The following is a 21404-nucleotide window of genomic DNA, read 5'->3' as shown; positions in this document are numbered from 1 at the left end:
ATTCAGGAAGTTCAAGTGAAAGAGGAAAGTCACTAATATTCAGAGAGCACTCAATGGGACCCTAGGTGGACAAGAATTATGTAGGACAGACACAGGCTGTCCTAGCTGTGCAGACAAAGAGATGGATGCACAGGGCACCTGAGTCATGTGGTCAAGGTTACCTGTGCAGGCTGGGGTTCAGACCTGCTCTCTCGTGCAACCATTATGCCCTGTGGAGTCTTAAATAAAAGAGTATTAAAAAGGCAAATGCCTTGCTGGGCATAGTGGTGCACGCATTTAATCCTAGCGCTTGGAAGGCAGAGGTAGGAGGATCACCATGAGTTCAAGGCCACCCTGAGACTACAGAGTGAATTCCAGGCCAGCCTGAGCTAGAGTGAGACCTTACCTAGTAAAAAAAAAAAAAAAAAGCCATCTCTTCCCATAGGGAACCAAATCAACAGGTTTTCTTGATTTCTTCCAGAAAACAAAAAAAAATATGGGGCTGGAGAGATGGCTTAGCGGTTAAGGCATTTGCCTGTAAAGCCAAAGGATCCTTGTTCGATTCTTCAGAACCCATGTAAGCCAGATGTACAAGGGGGCGCACGTGTCTGGAGTTCTTTTGAAGTGGCTGGAGGCCCTGGTGTACCCATTCTCTCTCTCTCTTTCTCTCCTTCTCTGCCTCTTTCTCTCTCTCAAATAAATATAAATTTATATATATATATATATATATATATAATCTTTTTAATTTTTTTAAATTTTATTTTAATTTATTTTTTATCTTTTCACAATTTTTATTAACATTTTCCATGATTATAAAAAATATCCCATGGTAATACCCTCCCTCCCTGCACTTTCCTCTTTGAAATTCCATTCTCCATCATATTACCTTCCCATCTCAATCATTCTACTTACATATATACAATACCAACCTATTAAGTACCCTCCTCACTTTCTTTCTCTTCCCTTTATATCTCCTTTTTAACTTACTGGCCTCTGCAACTAAGTATTTTCCTTCTCACTCAGAAGCCCAATCATCTGTAGCTAGGATCCACATATGAGGGAGAACATGTGGCATTTGGCTTTCTAAGCCTGAGTTACCTCACTTAGTATAATACTTTCCAGGTCCATCCATTTTTCTGCAAATTTCATAACTTCATTTTTCTTTACCACTAAGTAGAACTCCATTGTATAAATGTGCCACATCTTCATTATCCACTCATCAGTTGAGGGACATCTAGGCTGGTTCCATTTCCCAGCTATTATAAATTGAGCAGCAATAAACATGGTTGAGCATGTACTTCTAAGGAAATGAGATGAGTTCTTAGGATATATGCCTAGGAGTGCTAGAGCTGGGTCAAATGGTAGAGCAATCTTTAGCTGTTTTAGGAACCTCCACACTGATTTCCACAATGGCTGGACCAGATTGCATTCCCACCAGCAGTGTAGAAGGGTTCCTCTTTTTCCACATCCCCGCCAGCATTTATGATCATTTGTTTTCATGATGGTGGCCAATCTGACAGGAGTGAGATGGAATCTCAATGTAGTTTTAATCTGCATTTCCCTGATGACTAGTGACGTAGAACATTTTTTTAGATGCTTATATGCCATTCGTATTTCTTCTTTTGAGAACGCTCTATAAAATATGTTTTTAAGAATGTGTTTGCAGTCACCCTGCATGGTGCATAGAGAGAGCGCGCTCTCCTGAGTGAAGTGGTGGGTTTCGTTGAAGTCCCGCCGCTACACCACGTCCCTTGGGGCAGATCTCCTCAAGTGGGTCTCGTGGGCTTCTGTGGATGGGTTTGTGGAAACTGTCTCCTCTCTCCGGGGAAACCTCAGGCACATCATCTGTGGGCTCCAGCTCCAAGGTTGATTTTTATAGAACACTCATTACCCAGAAGAAGGCTGAGATGATCCCGAGGTTCTCCTAGTGGACATGGGGGACCTGAGGGCTTTGTGGTGATTGGCAAGGCTGGGGCGAAATACTAGACTTGGGTTCAGCCTGTGAATTGTCAGAACCAGAGAAGTCAGAAGCCTCAGCCACAGCTTTCAGAAGTGAACATTGTGCAACATGGCAAAAAGCAGCCTGGGAGGCCTTTACGTCAGCCTCAACCGCAGTGCCCCGGCCACAGCTACCGCCCCTCAGGAGACTGGCACATCACCTCCCTACATGCCCAGCTGAAGTGCCAGGGCTTTCTTCCTACTTTGGGCAAAGCACCAGTGTGACCAATTGGCTGGCATGTAGGAACCATGCAGTAGGAAAGAGACAAAACTTGAATGATCATCCTAAACGTTAGTTTTGACCACACACACACCCTCCAGGGCATATGTGCAGTCAGTAGTAAGGTGTGATGAGGCGAACGTGTGTGAGTTGGGGTGCTCCGTGTGCACCTGTGGAGTTCACGGGAGAATGTCAGCTGTCCCAGCGGGTCCCCCCACCCCCGCTTCCTTGAGGCAGTCTTCACTCATTCTGCAGCTTTCACAGTTTCGTGATCCTCTGCTTCCCACAGGACTGGGACTACAGACATGTGTGGCGATGCCAAGCTATTTACGTGGGTTCTGGAACCTGAACTCAGCGACGCCCCACTCTGGCCCCATGCTTGTGCAGGAAGGACTCTTAACCACCGAGCCATCTCTCCAGCCCCCACACACCACTTTCTGCACATGTACATGTTGACATGCATGTGACACAGTTCAGCGGTGATGAACAGTGACCACAGATGGGCCAGAGAACCAGGCAAGCTTCTGTAGGGTCTGTTACTAGCTTGCAAAGTCTGTTGGCCTGGGTTCAATTCCCCCACACCAATGTAAAGCCAAATGTACAAAGTAGTACATGCATCTGGAATTTGTAGCAGCAAGAGGCTCAAGTGTGCCCAACACCCACACCCACACACACGCACACATACATAAATTCTCGCTCTCTCTCTCTCTCTCCTTCTCCCTCTCCTTGAAAATAGAAAAATAAAAATATTTTTTAAATGAAAATAGGCCAGGCATGGTGGCACATGCCTTTAATCCCAGCACTCGGGAGGCAGAGGTGGGAGGATCACCATGAGTTCAAGGCCATCCTGAGACTACATAGGGAATTCCAGGTCAGCCTGAGCTAGAGTGAGACCCTACCTAAAAAATATATAAATAAATAAATATAGGGCTGAAGAGATGGCTTAGCAGGTAAGGCATTTGCCTGAGAAGCCTAAGGACCTACGTTCAACTCTCCAGAACTCATGAAAGCCAGAGGCACATGGTGGCACATGCATTTGGAGTTCATTTGCAGTGGTTAAAGGCCCTGGTGTGCCCATTCACTCTTTCTCTTTCTCTCAAATAAATCAGTAAATAAAATATTTATTAAATAAATAAAAATAAAATAATTTATTCCACCGGGTTGCCATGCCTTCCATTAGCAGTGTTCACAGGGAGCGATCAATGGCTGTTCCTACTAATGCCAAACGTGCTTCACGTAACTGATCTGCTCTGTTGGAAGCCAGTGAGGAAACAGGGCACATACCCAGAATTTAGTTTGAACCTACTAGAAAAGGGGTTTTCTCAGTTCTGTGGCCATTTCTACTTAAGGTGCTGTCATCAATGTCTGAGATTTACAACTAGTTCTGACAAAAATCAGTGGAATTGGGATGGTTATGGCTGTTTTTCTTTGATGGAGAATCAAACATGTGACTTGAGTGAGTACTTGCCTTTTATTACCCATCCCTGTCTGTAAAATACCTGGTTTATGTGCCAAGAAAAGTATAAACATATGGCATAGTATTGGTTTTTCAGTAACTTGGCTTAAGCCAAAGGGGGGGGAAATCCCATCTTGATGGTATTTATGAAACAATTAACGTCGTCAGCAGCCTTCCTGCCCGCTGAGGTACCCAAAGCCATCCCGACTACAAGAACTTCGAGAAGTGTCAACAATTCTAATATGAACTGTTGGAGCAAATCCATTTGAAAGGACTTATTTCCACAACTTATAAAACATGATGATGGATAGCTCCTCAGCTGTAGGCACAAAAGATGCCTTATTCTCCAGAAAATCCCTCACCATGCAGAGAACATCATGATAACAGGCAGCTATAATGTGATGTGCCAGACACTTCTGCAAGTCACACACTTTACTTAACCCTAACGATGACAGGTGACGTGGACACTTCTGCCGGCCGAGTGTCCCTCACCCAAAGTGTGGGGACCACAGGTGCTTTGGGTCTCAAATATGTTTGGGTTTTAGAAAATTTGCATATATATATAGCTGGAGGGATGGCTTAGCTCTTAAGGTATTTGCCTGCAAAGCCAAAGGACCCAGGTTCCATTCCCCATGACCCACGTCAGCCAGATGCACCAGGGGGCGCATGCATCTGGAATTTGTCTGCAGTGGCTGGAGGCCCTGGTACACCCCTTCTCTCTATCTCCCTCTCTCTCTGTCAAATATATAAATAAATAAATATAAAATATTTTTAAAAAAGAAAACCTGCATGTATAGTGGGATGTCTTGGGGGTGGGACCCAAAATCTAAGCATGAAATTCATTTATGCTTCATACAGTTTTTAAACACACATATGCTTAATATATATACATATACTCTGAATGCAATTTTATTCAATTGTGCAATTATACAATTTTATAATTATACAATTGTATAATTTTATGCCATATTTTTAGTATGCCTGCATTTTGACTATGTGACCCATCACATGAGATCAGACATAGAATTTGTATCATCTAATTACTCAACAGGTTTTGGAATTGGGGGCTTCTAAATTTGCAATGTCCAACCTTCACTGGATCATTCTTGCTATGGGTGAAGAACTTGGATCTTCTGCTATGTCTGGAGAGGTTGGCTCTCTTGAACAGCACCCTGTTCAAACTCATGCAGGCAATTACACTTAGAGGCTGAACAAGGACTGCTTACTTCAGCTTTAGGATCTAAGGGAATATAGGCAGGTCACCTATATTCCTGACCTATATGGCCTGACCTCAAGATAGGTCACCCAAAGGACATAGGGCACATCTCACCTAAATAAGATAGACACACACACATGTGCGCACGCACACACAAATCTTTTTATTGGATTTTGAAAATCAGGTTTTCAAACGAGAAAATGCTATGAAATACTTTCAAAACTGTTCCATATTTGACATTTCTGTGATAAAATGCTGCTGCAGTCAGGTTCGTAATGCTGGCAGAAATCACCCAACCAAGAACAACTTATGGGAGAAAAGGTTTATTTTGGCTTCTAGACTCAGGGGGAAGCTCCATGATGGCAGGGGAAATGATGGCATGAGCAGAGGGTGGACATCACCCCCTGGCCAACATAAGGTGAACAACAGCAACAGGAAAGTGTGCCAAACACTGGCAAGGGGGCACTGGCTATAACACCCATAAGCCCGCCCCCAACAACACACTGCCTCCAGGAGGTGTTAATTCCCAAATCTCCATCAGCTGGGAACCTAGCATTCCAAATATCTAAACTTATGGGGGACACCTGAATCAAACCAGCACAAATGGCTTACAAAATGATTATTTTTTAAAGGAAGGATTTATTTTGGCTCACAGTTTCAGAGGGCTTGTTCTGCCAGCATGGCGAAGCAGAGCAGTTCACATCACAAAGATCCAGGAAGCACAGGGAGGCAGGGAGGTGGCCAGAGTCACACTATAATTCCAAGGACCCACTCCAGTGCCCTGTCCCAGGCCCAACCTTCCAAAGCCTCCAGAACCTCCAAAATGGTGCCATAAGCTGGGGACCAAATGTGCAAACCATGAGTCTGTGGAGGACATTTCAGATTCAGGCTACCGCAGGCAGCTCTGTATAAATTTAAACAGAGTCCTGTTCTGTGACCCAGCAATTCCTCTCGAATGTATTTACTCAAGAATAGAGAAGGCATTACATGCGCACAAGATTTGCACAAGAAATGGTCATGGCAGTTTTAAGTGGGGAACAAACCAATGGGTCTCAACAGGAGGACAGAGAAGCAAGTCCTGGTACCTCTATTCAATGGCATAGTAGTCAGCAATACAAAGGAGTGTACACCCCAGACCAGCCACAACCTGGAGTCATTTCAAAAACATTATGCCGAGTGAGAGAAGCCAGACACCAAAAAGCAGATATCGAATGAGTCCATTTATATGAAATTCTAGAGCGGGCAAAGCTAATCTATAATGACAGAAAGCAGGTCAGTGTTTGCCTGAGGCTGAGGGATGAGGGTAAGTGCAAAGAAGTAAGAACTTTCCGGGGAAATGGAAGTGCTCTTTTTCTTGATTTGGTGGAGGTTTCAAGGGTACATGCATTTGACAAAACTTGTTGCACTGTGCACTTAAAATTGGCACATTTTGTGGTATGCAAATTATACTTCAATCTTGTTGCTGTTATTTTTTTTTCAAAGGCAACCTGGCATGGTATGTTACAAGTATGGTTCTCAAAGAAAGAGGACCTGACCTCATTAGCTCAACAGTTTCACCATGTCTCTGTGTGACGTTCAACTATGTTGCTTGAGCCCCCAGGAGCCCCAGCTCCCTCATGCATTAAGTAGAGATGGCAACACTAAGACTGTGTTAGGTAGAAATAATTTGGGCTGCATAGAGCAGAAACCTTAAGCAGAAGTGTTTATATTAATCCCACGCACCTAATTGGCTAAAATCAAACAGCATGGCCTCTCCTGGTTGCAAGAAAGGCTGAACTTTATTCCATACAGCAATGTGCACTCCTTAAGCTTGAAGTCTGTGTGCAAAGAAGCTGGGTGTGGGAACTCTAATGGATGTCCCCCCAAAAGATTCAGGAGCTTATAAAAGCTTGTCACTTAGATCTCCAGTGGCCTGGCTGGAGGAAATGTCACTGTGGACAGCTCCTGGGCTTCAACCCTAAGGTATTTCTAGGGGTGGATGTGAAGTCCAGCCTGAGGTATGCAGAGTGCTTGAACTCTGTTTGGGGGGGGTCCCCAGAGTGTGCTTTTTTTGGGTGGTGCTGGTGGTGCTTTTCTTTCTCTTGTCATCATGGGAACTTCCCCTGGATTGGTAAGCCTGAAATAAATGGCATTCCTCCTATAAACTGCGTCTGGTTTGGAGAGTCATCCCAGAAGCATGAAGCTGACTATGACAACGGGGAAAGAATGCCAGGGGACATCCGAGACCTTCTGTCCAGAAGACTCTTCTTCCCAATTGGTCTGATTCAAAACACAGATTCTGTGGAGCATAGAGTTCTTGTGCTGGCATTGGTTATACGCTTGATCTTTTTGATTATTCCACATTCTGAATGGAATACATTATGCACAAAATCATTGCTGAGGACACATGCTGGGCCTTCCGACCAGCTAGGCCTAGCTGGAAATTTCATGTTTTCTCTCCTGTCTATACCCCTTTGGCTCTTGTTATTATTTTTTTTTTTTTTAGGTAGGGTCTTGTTCTAGTCCAGGCTGACCTAAAATTCACCATGTAGTCTCAGGGTGGCCTGGAACTCATGGTGATCCTCTACCTTGGCCTCCCAAGTGCTGGGATTAAAGGATTGCGCCACCATACCTGGCTGTTTTAGCTGGGGTTTTTTGTTTGTTTGTTTGTTTTTCTTTTCTGGGCCAGATCTCCAGCCTTTCGATCTCTTAATTGCCTCCATGTCTTTTTGTTCAGAAGAAATCCCACTCATGCCATAGCCTCTTCTTGAGGCCACCATGAGTGTTCAGGCTCTCTGCCATGGCACTCTGGGTGCCCCCTATAAAGAGACATGGCCCTGGCCACTGTACCCACCCTGAGCCGCCTTGCCATGCCGCCTGGGCCCAGAATCTCTCATGTTCCAGGTATACGCAACTCCTTCACTTTCAGGCCTTGGTCTCTCTTCTCATGTAGGTGGGCTCCAAACCAGACCATGGGGATGGAAGAATATGGTTAGGTGGTCATCTTGTATCTCTTTTCTCATCCCTTCATCAGCACAACAAAATTAAACAAAATTCTTGCTCCCTTTCTGCCCAAACCAAAAGCCTCTTGCCACTTCACTTCACTAAAGAGAGAGAGAGAGAGAGAGAGAGAGAGAGAGAGAGAGAGAGAGAGCCAGAGGTGGTGGCGCACACCTTTAATCCTAGCACTCCACTCAGGAGGCAGAGGTAGGAGGATCAATGTGACTTTGAGACCAGCCTGGGACTACAGAGTGAGTGCCAGGTCAGACTGGGCTAGAGTGAGACCCTACCTCAAAGAGAGAGAGAGAGAGAGAGAGAGAGAGAGAGAGAGGTTTTTCAGGACTTCAGTTTTTTTTTTTTTTTTTTTAATACAGCCAAGTTTCCCGCATTTGGGGAAATCGCAGGGGTCAGCACATCTGGAGGGCAATGGATAAGCCTCGCCCTGGGAAAACCACCTTCATGATCATGGTATCTCCCCTGCCAGGTAAGTATAGAACTTCAGTTTTAAAAGGAATCAAATTCTAGGGCTGGAGAGATGGCTCAGCAGTTAAGGTGCTTGTTTGCAAAGACATAAGGCCTGGGTTTGATTCCCTAGTACCCACGCAAAGCCAGATGCATGACGTGGCACATGCATCTGGAGTTCATATGCAGTGGCAGGAGGCCCTGGCCTCTCTTGTGTGCTCACTGTCCTGGCAAATAAATTTTTAAAAAATTAAATAAAAAAGAAAAATTCTAAAGTCCATTATGGGTATAGTTAGGACTGGCCAGGCTATAAAAATAATGATAAACTTTCTGTATCCGTGCAAGCTCTGGTCATTAGGACACGAGGATGGCTCCTGCGGGGGGTAGCACCCCCATTATCGACTAAGCTGGTTGATCCCCTCAGGACAACTGATTTAATTTATTCTGAACCATCAGCTTCACCATTAAGTGACTTTTCAATCTACTATTATTTGTTCAAATAAAGTATAGTCATTTTGTCCTTAGATGTCAAGGGAAATCGGTGCTTAATAGAAGCTACTAGTTCTTTTGTGCTCATTTTGTGATTTGTTACAGATGGTGTTAATCCTTTATCCTCGACGTCTTCCCTTTGAATGTTTTTATTCCCAATGTCCTTTACTCTTTTAAAACATATGATTTTTATCCAATTACAAAGATATTTGTTTATCGTAGAGAATTTGGAAATTACATGAAAGCTTAAAACTTAAGTTACTTGTCATTTTATTATTTGTTAAATCCTGAATGTTTTATTAGATTTTTCAGGGATTTTCCCCTACAGAATCAACCTCTCTCTCTCTATCTTTGTCTTTCATTCACATAGTGATTTAAAAAACACTATGGGGCTGGAGAGATGGCGTAGCGGTTAAGCGCTTGCCTGTGAAGCCTAAGGACCCCGGTTCGAGGCTCAGTTCCCCAGGTCCCACGTTAGCCAGATGCACAAGGGGGCGCACGCGTCTGGAGTTCGTTTGCAGAGGCTGGAAGCCCTGGCGCGCCCATTCTCTCTCTCTCCCTCTATCTGTCTTTCTCTCTGTGTCTGTCGCTCTCAAATAAATAAATAAAAAGTTAAAAAACACTATGTCTGGGGGCTGTAAAAATGGCTCAGCACTTAAAGGTGCTTGCTTGCAAAGTCAACTTGCCTGAGTTCATAGAAAACCAGATGGATCTGTGAGCCCCGCGTGTCTACAACAGCGGAAGTGGAGCCATGAAAGAGCCAGGAACATCTGAGAGTGATCAGGTCAGCCAGGTGATGTTCCTTTGCAGTTAGCTGTTCATTTGCATTGGCAAGAGATCCAGTCTCAAAAAAGGCGGAGCAGGGATGGAGAGATGGCTCAGTGGTTAAAATGCTTGTCTGCAAAGCCAAAGGACCCAAGTTCTGTTCCCCAGGACCCACTTGAGCCAGATGCACAAGGTGGTGCATGTGTCTAGAGTTTGTTTGCTGTGGCTAGAGGCCCTGGTGTGCCTGTTCTCTCTCTCAAATAAATAAATTAAATTAAAATAAGAATATTAACGAAACAACTAACAAAAGAGGGATCATAGACATGCTGAATTGTCCTCTGACTTCCACATCCATACCGTGGCCCTCATGGGCCACACGCAGACACACACACACAAATAACGAAAGCAAAAACAACTGTGTCTGTGGCAGACATAGCTTTTTGGCTCCCTGAGAATGCAGCCCAGGACGCGACACGTGCTAAACAACCATCCTGCTGCTGAACTGCACACCAGCTATTGATTCTAAGTTTTGTCTTTGGGTTTGATAAATGTTAAATCTTTTTTTGTAATGGCTTATACATGCATTTTATGCACTAACAATATCAAATTGTTATCCTTTTTGTGGCAAGAAATTCAACACACAGGCTGGTTCAGTTAGTAGCTCCTCTTATGACATCAGGTTTCCGAGATCTTTTTCCATCTCGCTTTTTTTAAAGACTTTAAAAAATTATTTTATTTTATTTATGTGAGAGCAACAGACAGAGAAAGAGGCAGAGAGAGAGAGAGAGAGAGAGAGAGACAGAGAATGGGTGCACCAGGGCCTCCAACTACTGCAAACGAACTCCAGATGTATGTGCCACCATGTGCATCTGGCTTATGTGGGTCCTGGGGAGTTGAGCCTCGAACCAGGGTCCTTAGGCTTCACAGGCAAGTGCTTAACCACTAAGCCATCTCTACAGCCCCCTTTTCCATCTCATTTAATTTTTTTTGCTTTTATTAATCTTGTGCATTATATGGCTGTGTGGGCTCACATATGTGTGGGTTCAATTGCACATGTGTGCATGTGGGTGCAGGCTAGAGGTCAAGATCAGGTGTCTCCTTCAATTACTTTCCACAGTGTCTCTCTCACATGAACCCAGAACCCACTGATTCAGCTAGTTGAGTAGCATCTTACTCTGGGACCCCCTGTCTATGTCCCCAAGAGCTGGGGTCACAGGGAGGTCACTAGCCAACATGGAATTTCCTTACTATTTTTTAATATTAGAGAGAGAAAGAGAAAGGGACAGATAAAGAGAGAATGGGTGTACCAGGGCCTCCAGTTGCTACAAATGAACTCCACACACATGGGCCACCTCGTGCATCTGGCTTATGTGAGTCCTGGAGAGTGGAACCTGGGTCCTTTGGCATGGCAAGCAATGCCTTAACCAGCCCCCACATGGCATTTACATGGGGGTTTGGGATCCAAACTCCAGCCCTCTCATTTGTGTGGCAAGTGCTTTGTCTGCTGAGCCATCCCTAGCCCTTCCATTATATTTTAAGGATCAGACAAAAGAGGAAGCTTTTCCCACTCTGCTTCTCCCTTTCCTTGGCTTCATGTCTGCCGTTCCTCAGCCAGGGACCTTATTGGTGCGCTTCTCATACTGTGCTATCAAAAGTACATTTTCCTGGTCTTATTTAATAATGACAGGGTGGGGCTTTTGTTGTTTTAAAATAATAGAAAATGTATAACTGTGCCTCTCCCCCTTACTGCCAGGTACTCATTACTGTAAATTGTAAAATAACATTTTAGTGAGGAATAGCCTTTCTTCAGGTCATGCATCAAACATATGTCATCTTCATTGTTTAACTGATACTTTATTCCCCCATTAAGATACAAGCAGAAATAAATTCCACTACGTCCTTCCCTGTAGATGCAATTTCATTTCCATCACATGTGTCAGTAGAAGCAATAAAACATCAATTAAGCAATGAATTCCTGACAAATACATGGCATTTGAGGTGTAATTGCCCCCTTCGATCTCATTCTCCCCAGAGCAAAGCTTCCTGGACCACTTGTGTTCCCACTTTCCCCTCTCAAATAGTCCAGGAGCTTCAGGTCCCTTTACCCTTGGACAGATGTTTTGCATACACCCCACAGCAAGGAGCTGAGCTGGCAGAGATCTTTTGGTCACAAGTCAGTGGGCTTGACATTCGGATTGAGAGGATAAGTTTCAAGGGAAAAGTCTTGCACGACCCTCTACCCCCACCCCATCTGAGTTCTAGGAGAACCAGGGTGGGGACTCGGGTATGCTCACTTTCCACCACAAGCCAAGTTTGGCGTGGAGAGGAATAAGGAGAGAGAAGAAAGGTCAGAAGCCAGGGACGTATGGAACCGTGGCTCAGAGTCAAGAAGCTTCTTGGGAGGCCTGGGTCTGACTCTCCTGAATGTGGGGCATGAGATTGCTGGGAAAGCCTTGCACAGAAGCCCTTCTCTCTGCTTCTAGCTCCCTAATGTGCAGTGACCTTTAGATGTGTTTCCCAAACATGTGTGCTGGGCTCCATGAGGGCCCCCTGAAGAGACTGGCTACGTGGTCAGTGTCCCAAGAGGTGAATACACATGGAGCGGTAAGAACATGAGGAAGGGAGGGTGCTCTAGGCCTCGGGAGCCAGGGAGGGGGTGCTGCAGAGAAGCCCCAGCGCATGTTCAGTGACAAATGCTGGGTGCAGTCAAATGTTTTAGGCACCGATTCAAGCGCTTCACCCCAGAGGAGCTGCCCAACGCCATGGCTGGAGGAGCCTGGCTCAGAGCTGAGCAGGCCACATGCTTGATGGCCAGCTTCAGTGACACCAGGAATGTTAAATGTTTGGGGGCCTCTGCTGCCTCCTAGAACCCAATGGAGACTCCTTTTTCAGAAAAGGTGGTCACAATTGGACTCCAGTGTCTAGTGGCGGCGGGGGTGGGGGGTGGCGGGTGTGAACCGGGCTGAGTCTGAAGTGTCATTTAAGGGAATGTTTAACTTCCACTCCCTGTTTCTGAAGAGTAATTTTCTGCAGAGACAGGAAGAATAATAGGGAAGAACTTGGCTCATTTTGGCAAATTGCTCCAATTTTCCCACAATCTCAGCCCCCTGTATCACCTGCCCCCCCCCTTGTCTATTTGGGCCACTTAATGCCCTGGATTCAGACCTAATAGAGGCTGTTTGTTTGGCCCTGGCTCAAAGGCTAGACTTGTTTTCAGGACAGAAGCTGAGGAAAAACCAATCTGGACATCTAAATCACAGCCAAGACTCATTACATAAATGATATATTTACACAATTGATCCCTTTTCTGCTGGGTAATTAATTCGGCATTGGAACCGTCAACGATTTAATTGTCATATGCTTCAATGGAAACGGTTGCCACAAATTTCAGAAGACTAGGAGCGGACTGAGGAGGGGCTGCCTTTTGTCCTGGGTGGGAGTGGCCTCTCTCATTTCAATGTTGCCACCAAAAGGAGAGGCCCTAGCCATCAGGTGCCCAGGAACAAACAGCAAGGCCTGCTTATTTGGGGGCCTGCCTAATGAGGCCATTTGAGGTACGGAGGGTCTGGATAGGGAAAGACTAGAAGTGGCAGGACAGGGTGGTATGCTCCCACACTGGGTGGGACCAAGCTGTCACTTCCCCTCGTCCCTGAACCCGCTCCTCACACCTCAGAGCCGAGTCACAACACACACTCCGGCTTCCAGAAGCAGCAGCTGAGGCTCTTCCCACAAGGAGTCCTGGAGCTTCTCTTCCCAAATGAGCAGAGAGCTGGCAATGCTTGGGAATCCATGTTTGCCAAGGTGACCCCTTGACCAGACTTCTCCAGAGAGGGAGAGCTTTTTCCTTGCCTGAGACAGAAACAACTGGGAAACAACCATGATAGCTGTCCCACGGGCTCAGGATGAGTCACCCTCTGTGGAACTGTGGCCAGAGGCTGCTCCCTGCTTTCCTTCCTCTTCTTCTCCATCCTGCTAACCCCCTCCCTTCATTCCCCATCTTCCTGGGAGCACTTCTGAAGAAAGGAACCCTTATCCCAAGGTCTGTTTAGGGGACACCTGACTTACAACAGCAGCTACTTCGCTGGGAGCTGTTGAGTAGACCCTTCCCTTCTCTGTGTCTCAGAGTTATCACTTTTGGATAGTAATGTCCTTGGTACAAATGGTTGGCGCTTAGAGAGGACATGCCGGGAGCTTTATAGAAGCATTTTCCATGCATCATTTCATCTGGCCCTCCCACGTGGGGCAACATTATCTGGCTTCAGTGATGGGGAGGCTGGAAGTAGGTGAGTACAACACTGTCTACATCCACACAGGTGGTGCAGTGGTCTGATGTTGGGGTCTCCATCCCAAACTTGCATGCGGAAATTCTAACTCTCAGTGTGATGGCTCTTAGAGTTGGGATCTTTTTTTTTTTTTAATTATTTATTTATTTATTTGAGAGCAACAGACACAGAGAGAAAGACAGATAGAGGGAGAGAGAGAGAATGGGCGCGCCAGGGCTTCCAGCCTCTGCAAACGAACTCCAGATGCGTGCGCCCCCTTGTGCATCTGGCTAACGTGGGACCTGGGGAACCGAGCCTCGAACCGGGGTCCTTAGGCTTCACAGGCAAGAGCTTAACTGCTAAGCCATCTCTCCAGCCCTGGAGTTGGGATCTTTGGCACATAATGGCAGTATAGGTGGTACCCTGCATCAGTAGGATAAGTGACCTAATTTGAGAGGCCCTGGAGAGCTCTGTGACCCTCTTTCTACTGTGTAAGGACATCAGAAGATGGACACTATAACCCAGGAGGAGGGCCGTCACCAGGCACTGACCATATTGGCATCTGGCCCACAAAACTGTGAGAAGTAAATGTTGCTTTGTAACCAGCTCAGTCTATGTGTTTGTGACAACAGCCCGAGATAGGAAGACACCCTGTCCCCATCCTCCTGCTCTCTGGACACCTTCGGCCTTTGATCTGCTATCATTTATTGACAATGTACTGGGAAAGTCAAGCCAGCACACCTCACATACAACCTCATCTCCGTGCCAGGCTGCCCTGAGAAGTGGCCTGTACCACCACTGTCACCCACCCAAAGGGCCTGAGACTCATGGGAGGCAAACAACTTGCCAAAATCCACAAAGCCCATAAAAGGTAGAGGTGGGCTCTAACACAGGTGACAAAGCTGAGAAGGCAAAAGAACTGATAAGACAGAAGTGACAAATTTTTGTCACTCAGTCATGGACCTGACATCTATCTGACTCTCTTTCCTATATTCTCTTGATTCAACTCAAGTCACCCACTCCAGCCTACATTTAGCAGAGGGGGTGGGACAAGGATGCTGGCCATAGGAAGATAGAGGCAGAAACAAGCATGAGGAAGTTACAAGCTAAGAAATTCCAAGGTTTTCCAGAAGCTAGGAGAGAAGAATTCTCCCCTGGAGACTCAGAGGGAGCCCCCCTGACTCCTTGGTTTTGTAGATCTGGCCTCTAGAACCGTGAGATGAATGGCTGTGGTTTTCAGCTCTTGCTCTCCAGCTTGTGGTACTTGGTTACAGACGTTTTTGGACATGGTAGAATTCATCGTGCCATAACTAGCAAAAATTGTAGACTTCTGAGCCCACATTTCCACCACCATCACCACCGCCAGCAGCACTACAGTGTGAGGTGATGGGCGTGGTAGAGACCTCTTGATTTTTCCCTGTAGGAAATAAAAAGAAACAGCCTCCTTGTCTGGCTCCGTACCTGGTCTCCTGACTTCTGCACACCCGTCTCCCCCACACCCCCTGTGGTCATGCATAGCTAATTTCTCTTCCTCTCTGTCCTACTCCTTCTCGATTCACGAACACACCCAGTCCTCTGTCTGGGATGATCACCTCCTCTAGGAAGTCTCTGTCATTTATTTTCTCATTGCTGGGACAAAATATCTAAACAGAAGCAACTTATGGAAGGAAAGTGTCTTTCGGCTTACAGCTTCGCGGGGAAGTGTGCATCAGCGTAGGGACAGCTCAGCAGGAACAAACAGCTTTCAGAGAAGTATAGAGTGCCCCAACACCAAGAAGGGCTGGTCGTAAACACCCCAAGCTTGCCCCCAGAAGCACACCTTTTCCAGCAAGGCTCTTCCTCCTTAAAGGCTCCACATATTTCCCAAACAGAACCACAAACTGGGGATTAAGTGTTCAGCCACACCAGTCTATGGGGACCATTTGACACCACCAAGCTTCTTCTCCCCATCCCCCACCACCAGACGGAGTCCCTTGTTTGTTTCTCTCTGACGATGACCACTTGGTACTTGTCACGCTAGTAGCATTGCCATGGTTTGTGCCCTCCCTCAGTTTTCAAACCTAGGCAGCAAGCACCCCAAAGACAGGAGCTCTGACCTATGCAGTCCTTGGCTGTTAGCCTGGGGCACAATGCCCACCTAGTCATGTTAGCTGAGTGGACAAAGAAAAGGCTCTCCAAGGCTGCTCAGCCATCGATATATCTGGAGGAAGCTGCGCTGCACTGCTCCTTGCCTGGAAGTCTTTGGTAGTTGTCCCCACTTATAGGACCATCATTGGATCTGATTGTGCCACATTCACGTGGCAGATGAGAATGGATAGCTCGGAAAGAATGGGTTATCCCTCAGCCACCCACGAAAGGAGTAAGAACCAAAGACCATCTGTGCTGGGAGGGAGATATCCAGGTGACAGCCCTTCATGGGTCACATGGACATCAGGGCAAGAAGGATCCAACTCTGGGGTGGCTGGCATGAACCCAGCAAGGGTGAGAGGTAAGGCTTCCCACTATGATACAGAGAGTTCCTCTTAGGCAGGAGGGTGAGCCAACTCTCCCTGTATCCTTTCCCCCTGCCTAGCCACCAGCAGAAAGAATAGTAGCTTTCTGATGGGATTTGAGAAGAGAATTCATGCTACTGTAAAGCTGGTCAAAAGCCTGCGGTTGGGGGGGGGGGGGGGCGGTCATAGGCCCTGTAGGGGAAGCTACTACTATCTGGCTAACTAGACATGTTGTGCCCATTAAACTGCCTTCTAAATGTTTATGTTTATGCCCACCAATTAGTGCTGCTGTCAGTTTTGGTGAGGGAAGCTTCTTATAGCAGCGGGCAGTGGTTACTCCAGAGTCTCATAACTGCTGAGAATAAGTGGCTGCTGAGTGTACAGCGCTGAATAAGACACCTATACCAACCCTCCCAAGGCTCAGGGAACGCTGAAGAAGAGCAGGTGGGAATAATGTAAGAGCCAGAGGAAGGGGGAGCATTATGGACCACTCTTGGTCACGAAATGGCCATCGTACCCATGAACTCACAGCAGCTGTGGTTACGCAAGGTTGGGCCCGTCCACATTCTGCCATGGGTGGAGGAGGCCTCATGACGCCCCATGGCTCCCCGAGTAGCTATTGGCAGCTGAGGATTGTCGAGGGAGGAGGAGACATTTTCTCCAGTCGTGTAGCCTGTGCTTTTGTAAATAACCCTACCCCCCACTTAGGTAAGAAGCCCGAATTAAACTCATATCAAAAATAATTTTGGAGGCTGGAGAGATAGCTTAGAGGTTAAGGCACTTGCTTATGAAGCCTAAGGATCCAGGTTCGACTCCCCAGAACCCACATAAGACAGATACACAAGCTGGCGCATGCATCTGGAGTTCATTTACATTGACTAGAGGTCCTGGTATGCCCATTCTCTCCCACCCCCTTCTGTCTGTAATAAATAAATATAAATTTAAAAAAAAAAACAAAAAAATTAAAGATATAAAGCAAAGAAGGGGGTTAATTAGAAAGAAGAAATTCAGTGGGGATGACAGGGGAACCAGAGAGGGTGATGGGGAGAAATGTGGCCAGATTATATGATTGACAAGTGTGACATTCTCAAAATAACTTTTTAAAAATTTTTTTTGTTTATTCTTATTTATTTGAGAGCGACAGACAGAGAGAGAAACAGGCAGAGAGAAAGAGAGAATGGACGCGCCAGGGCTTCCAGCCACTGCAAACGAACTCCAGATGCGTGCGCCCCCTTGTGCATCTGGCCAACGTGGGTCCTGGGGAAGCGAGCTTCGAACCGGGGTCCTTAGGCTTCACAGGCAAGCGCTTAACCAGTAAGCCATCTCTCCAAAATAACTTTTTAAAACAAGAACAATGTAAGGAGAGGCAAGGGACCCCAGCTGAATCACAGGATTACTTCCACAAGTCTCTCAAGATAAAGGACCTGCAATAGGCTAACCCTGTACATGGTGCCTAGAAGGTGGAGTTTTTAAGAAATGTATTGATACAGCATTTAGAAATCACGCAGAGCCGGGCATGGTGGCGCACGCCTTTAATCCCAGCACTTGGGAGGCAGAGGTAGGAGGATCGCTGTGAGTTCAAGGCCACCCTGAGACTCCATAGTGAATTCCAGGTCAGCCTGGGCTAGAGTGAGACCCTACCTCGAAAAACCAAAAAAAAAAAAAAAAAAAAAAGAAATCACGCAGCCCATCTCTTTAAGGTGTAACATTCGGTGGGCTTTAGCAGTCACAGACACAAGCACCATAATAGACAGCCTTGCATCACTGAAATGAACTTCCAGACCAGGGACAGTTACGGGAGGAAGGGATTTACTGAAGCAGGGGAAGATCCATAATGGCAGAAGCTGGCCCGCTGTCACAGGCCCTCACAGAGACAGAAAAGCCACAAGCCACGCCAGCACCATGAGCAAGCGCACTGAGGAACTCCAGGCAGAGCTCAGGCACTTTGCCTATCTTGAGACTGGAATTCCAAACCTACCCCCCACTTTAGGGCTGGACCCTAGGACCCACCCACAGCGACACCTCCTCCAGCCAGGTGGCTGCAGATCTAAATTACATACTGTAATAAAATCCTGAATGTATTGGGGGGGGGTCATGCATTCAAACTACCTCAAGCACCCATCGCCACAACCTACTTTAAAGCATTGGCACCACTTCCTATGAGAAGCCCTGAGCCCACTGGCAGCCCCTCCCCACTACCCTTGGCACAGGGACACGTGTTGTCTCCTCTCTCTCCCCATGCAGCTATTTTTGCTGGACCTTTCACAAAGGTGGAACTGCATGCTAAGTGACCCTTCTATGACTCCTTCCATCCTGCATGTTTCCAAGAGTCACCTGCGTTGTAGCTGCATCAGCACTTTGCTTTTATTGCTGAGTAATGCACCATCATATGGAAGACCACATTTCTCCATTCATAGCCTGTGGGTTTTTTTTTTAAGGATTAGAATCGCATTGGAACTTCATGCATCCAAAATGATTTTTAAATGTAAGCCACGTGTCTCTTCTTTGATTAAAAACTCTGACATGAGAACACTGCATGAGATAATTGGAATGAATCATATGCACATTGTGAGTCGAAGTCAGACCCATTATGGACATTGTTATGTATGTGAAGTTCTAAAGCTAGAAAAATTGATCTTTTTAAAAAATATATATTTATTTATTTGAGAGAGAGAGAGAAAGAGAAAGAATGGGCACACCAGAGCCTCCAGCCACTGCAAATGAACTCCAGATGCATGTGCCACTTTGTGCATCTGGCTTACATACCTCCTGGAGAATTAAACTGGGATCTTTTGACTTTGCAGGCAAAGAATGCCTTAACCACTAAGCCATCCCTCCAGCCTGAAAAATTGATCTTTAATGATAACATCAACTCAATGGTTTCTTGAGACAGAACTTGCAGGAATCGCCTACTGAGGGCCAGCGATGATTTTCAGGGCATGTGTACTCAGGTGTACACATCTGCTAAGGTTCCTTGAACTGTACCATCAAGATGCAATGCATAGCAAATTTTACTAAAGTTGATCACATGGAAGTTATCAAGATCAAGGTAGAGTCATTCATGTTGGCTCCTAATAAAACAGAGCCAAGAGGCCATGAAGGTGCTCTCATGCACACAGACACGTGGCAGGACCTCTCACTGGATATCACTATTGCAGCCAGTCTTCTGCTACAGTGCAGCACTCCAGAAAAGCCATTTGCACACATCGGTCTTCACCAATGAGCTAATGTGAACTCCTGCAAGGAACCTCTGGCACCAATGGTTTTGGATCCCCGATGGCTTACACGGACCTCTTTCTGTCTCGAGTAGCTTCTAGCCAGGCATGGTGGTGCAGGCCTATGATCCCTTGAACTTGGAGTTTGAGGCAGGAGGATCACCAGGCCACTTAGAGCTCCATAGTGAGATTCTGTCTCAAACAAGGAATTAAAACTTCAGGGTTGGTTCCAACCCCTTTGGACAAACCTATGACTTTGACAACAACTGAAGATGGCTACTCCAGCCTATTCCTAGACAAACTCTTTCTTTGACCAGCTTATCTCTCCATGGCATCATTTTAGGTTAAAGGGAAAGCCCTACTATTAAAGCATCCTACTGTGGAGAGCCATAGAGTGGATCCTCTTACTTCTCTTCCTTGGCTCCTGGTGACCACATCACACCTCCTTGCAGCTTCTGTCTTATACCTTCAGATTAAGCCTCCTGTCTGGAACACTCATTTTGTCCCACCCACGCCCATATCAGTCTCTGCTGAAACCTCACTTTCTTAGTCCAGCTTCTTCCACATAACGAGGCAATGCAACAGCAGCCTCCAACCTTGACATTGCTATTCTTTTTAGGATCTCTCCGTGATACATACCACCCAGCCCCCTATTAGAGGGCACACTCCCCACAGGCAGGGGCCCTGTGCTCACTGAGGCATCCTGAGTGCTCAGAATAGCGGCTGGCACCCATCAGGTGTTCCACAATAACTTGTTGAATACACTGCTGTGATGTGCTTGCCACTTTGCAGGATTTCACTGGAAATCTCAGGCTTAGCAATGAGACCAAAGCACAATGTGTGGGTCCTTTGTACAGCCCCCGGGGTGATCGTGCCAGTTCTCAGTGAGTGGAACCTGGCAGGCAGATGGCCCCCACGGATGCAGTCAGAGCCCTGGTACAGTATTTTCCTGCAGAGACTTCTTCCAGTTTCTAAAAGTGTACTGCTGGGTTGGAGAGATGGCTTAGTGGTTAAGCTCTTGCCTGTGAAGCCTAAGGACACTGGTTCAAGGCTTGATTTTCCGGGACCCATGTTAACCAGATTCACAAGGGGGCGCACGGGTCTGGAGTTCTTTTGCAGTGGCTGGAGGCCCTGGTGCACTCATTCTCTCTCTCTCTCTCTCTCTCTCTCTCTCTCTCTCTCTCTCTTTCTCTCTTTCTACCTATCTATATATCTATCTGCCTCTTTCTCTCTGTCACTCTCAAATAAATAAGTAAAAATGAACGAAAAAAAAGTGCACTGCTTTGCTTCTAGTGGGCTGGTGTATTACAGTGTATCCCAGATGGACACGGGGTCTTGTGAAAGTCATCAGCAATTTACCAGCCAGAGCCCACAAAATATCCAGACACTTTTAGACAGTAGGTTCCATGGAGAAAAATGCAAACATTTTCATTTTTCCCCCTAATAACAACCTTGAAGATAGAGAACAAGCTGTGAATGTATGTGTAAGATTCCTGGATTAGGGAAAAGACTCAAAGACAAGTGAACTGGGAAGGGTGAGAATGCACAGGAGAGCCCACCAAATATGGGGTCCTAGCTCTCTCAGAGAAGCCTTCAAGGACACATTTTTGATGGATGAGATCATGTTTCAAAGTGAACGAAGATTAACAGTAACCACTCCTCCGACTGTCCTCAGAGCACTGCTATGCCCTAGTGATTCAGCAGGCGCTCCACCCTCATGGTGTACTCTCTATGCCTCAGTTTCCTCATCTGTCAAGTAGGAGTGAGAATACCACTTACTTCACCTAGATAGAGTGTATACGAGGATCCAAACAACATCTGTTAGCAGAGATTGCTTTAAAACAAAAAACACTTTTTTAAAAACTTTTTTT

The 21404-nt window shown here is 46.3% G+C and overlaps 1 pseudogene; it reads right to left on the bottom strand.

Annotated features, from left to right (window-relative positions):
- Nucleotides 1-8212: 8212 nt before the first annotated feature.
- Nucleotides 8213-8340, bottom strand: LOC123457982 (annotated as a pseudogene).
- Between the last annotated feature and the right edge of the window lie 13064 nt (nt 8341-21404).

The sequence above is a fragment of the Jaculus jaculus genome, chromosome 1 (assembly GCF_020740685.1).
Source record: "Jaculus jaculus isolate mJacJac1 chromosome 1, mJacJac1.mat.Y.cur, whole genome shotgun sequence".
Lineage (NCBI taxonomy): Eukaryota > Metazoa > Chordata > Mammalia > Rodentia > Dipodidae > Jaculus > Jaculus jaculus.
This window is presented reverse-complemented; position numbering and strand designations above follow the sequence as displayed.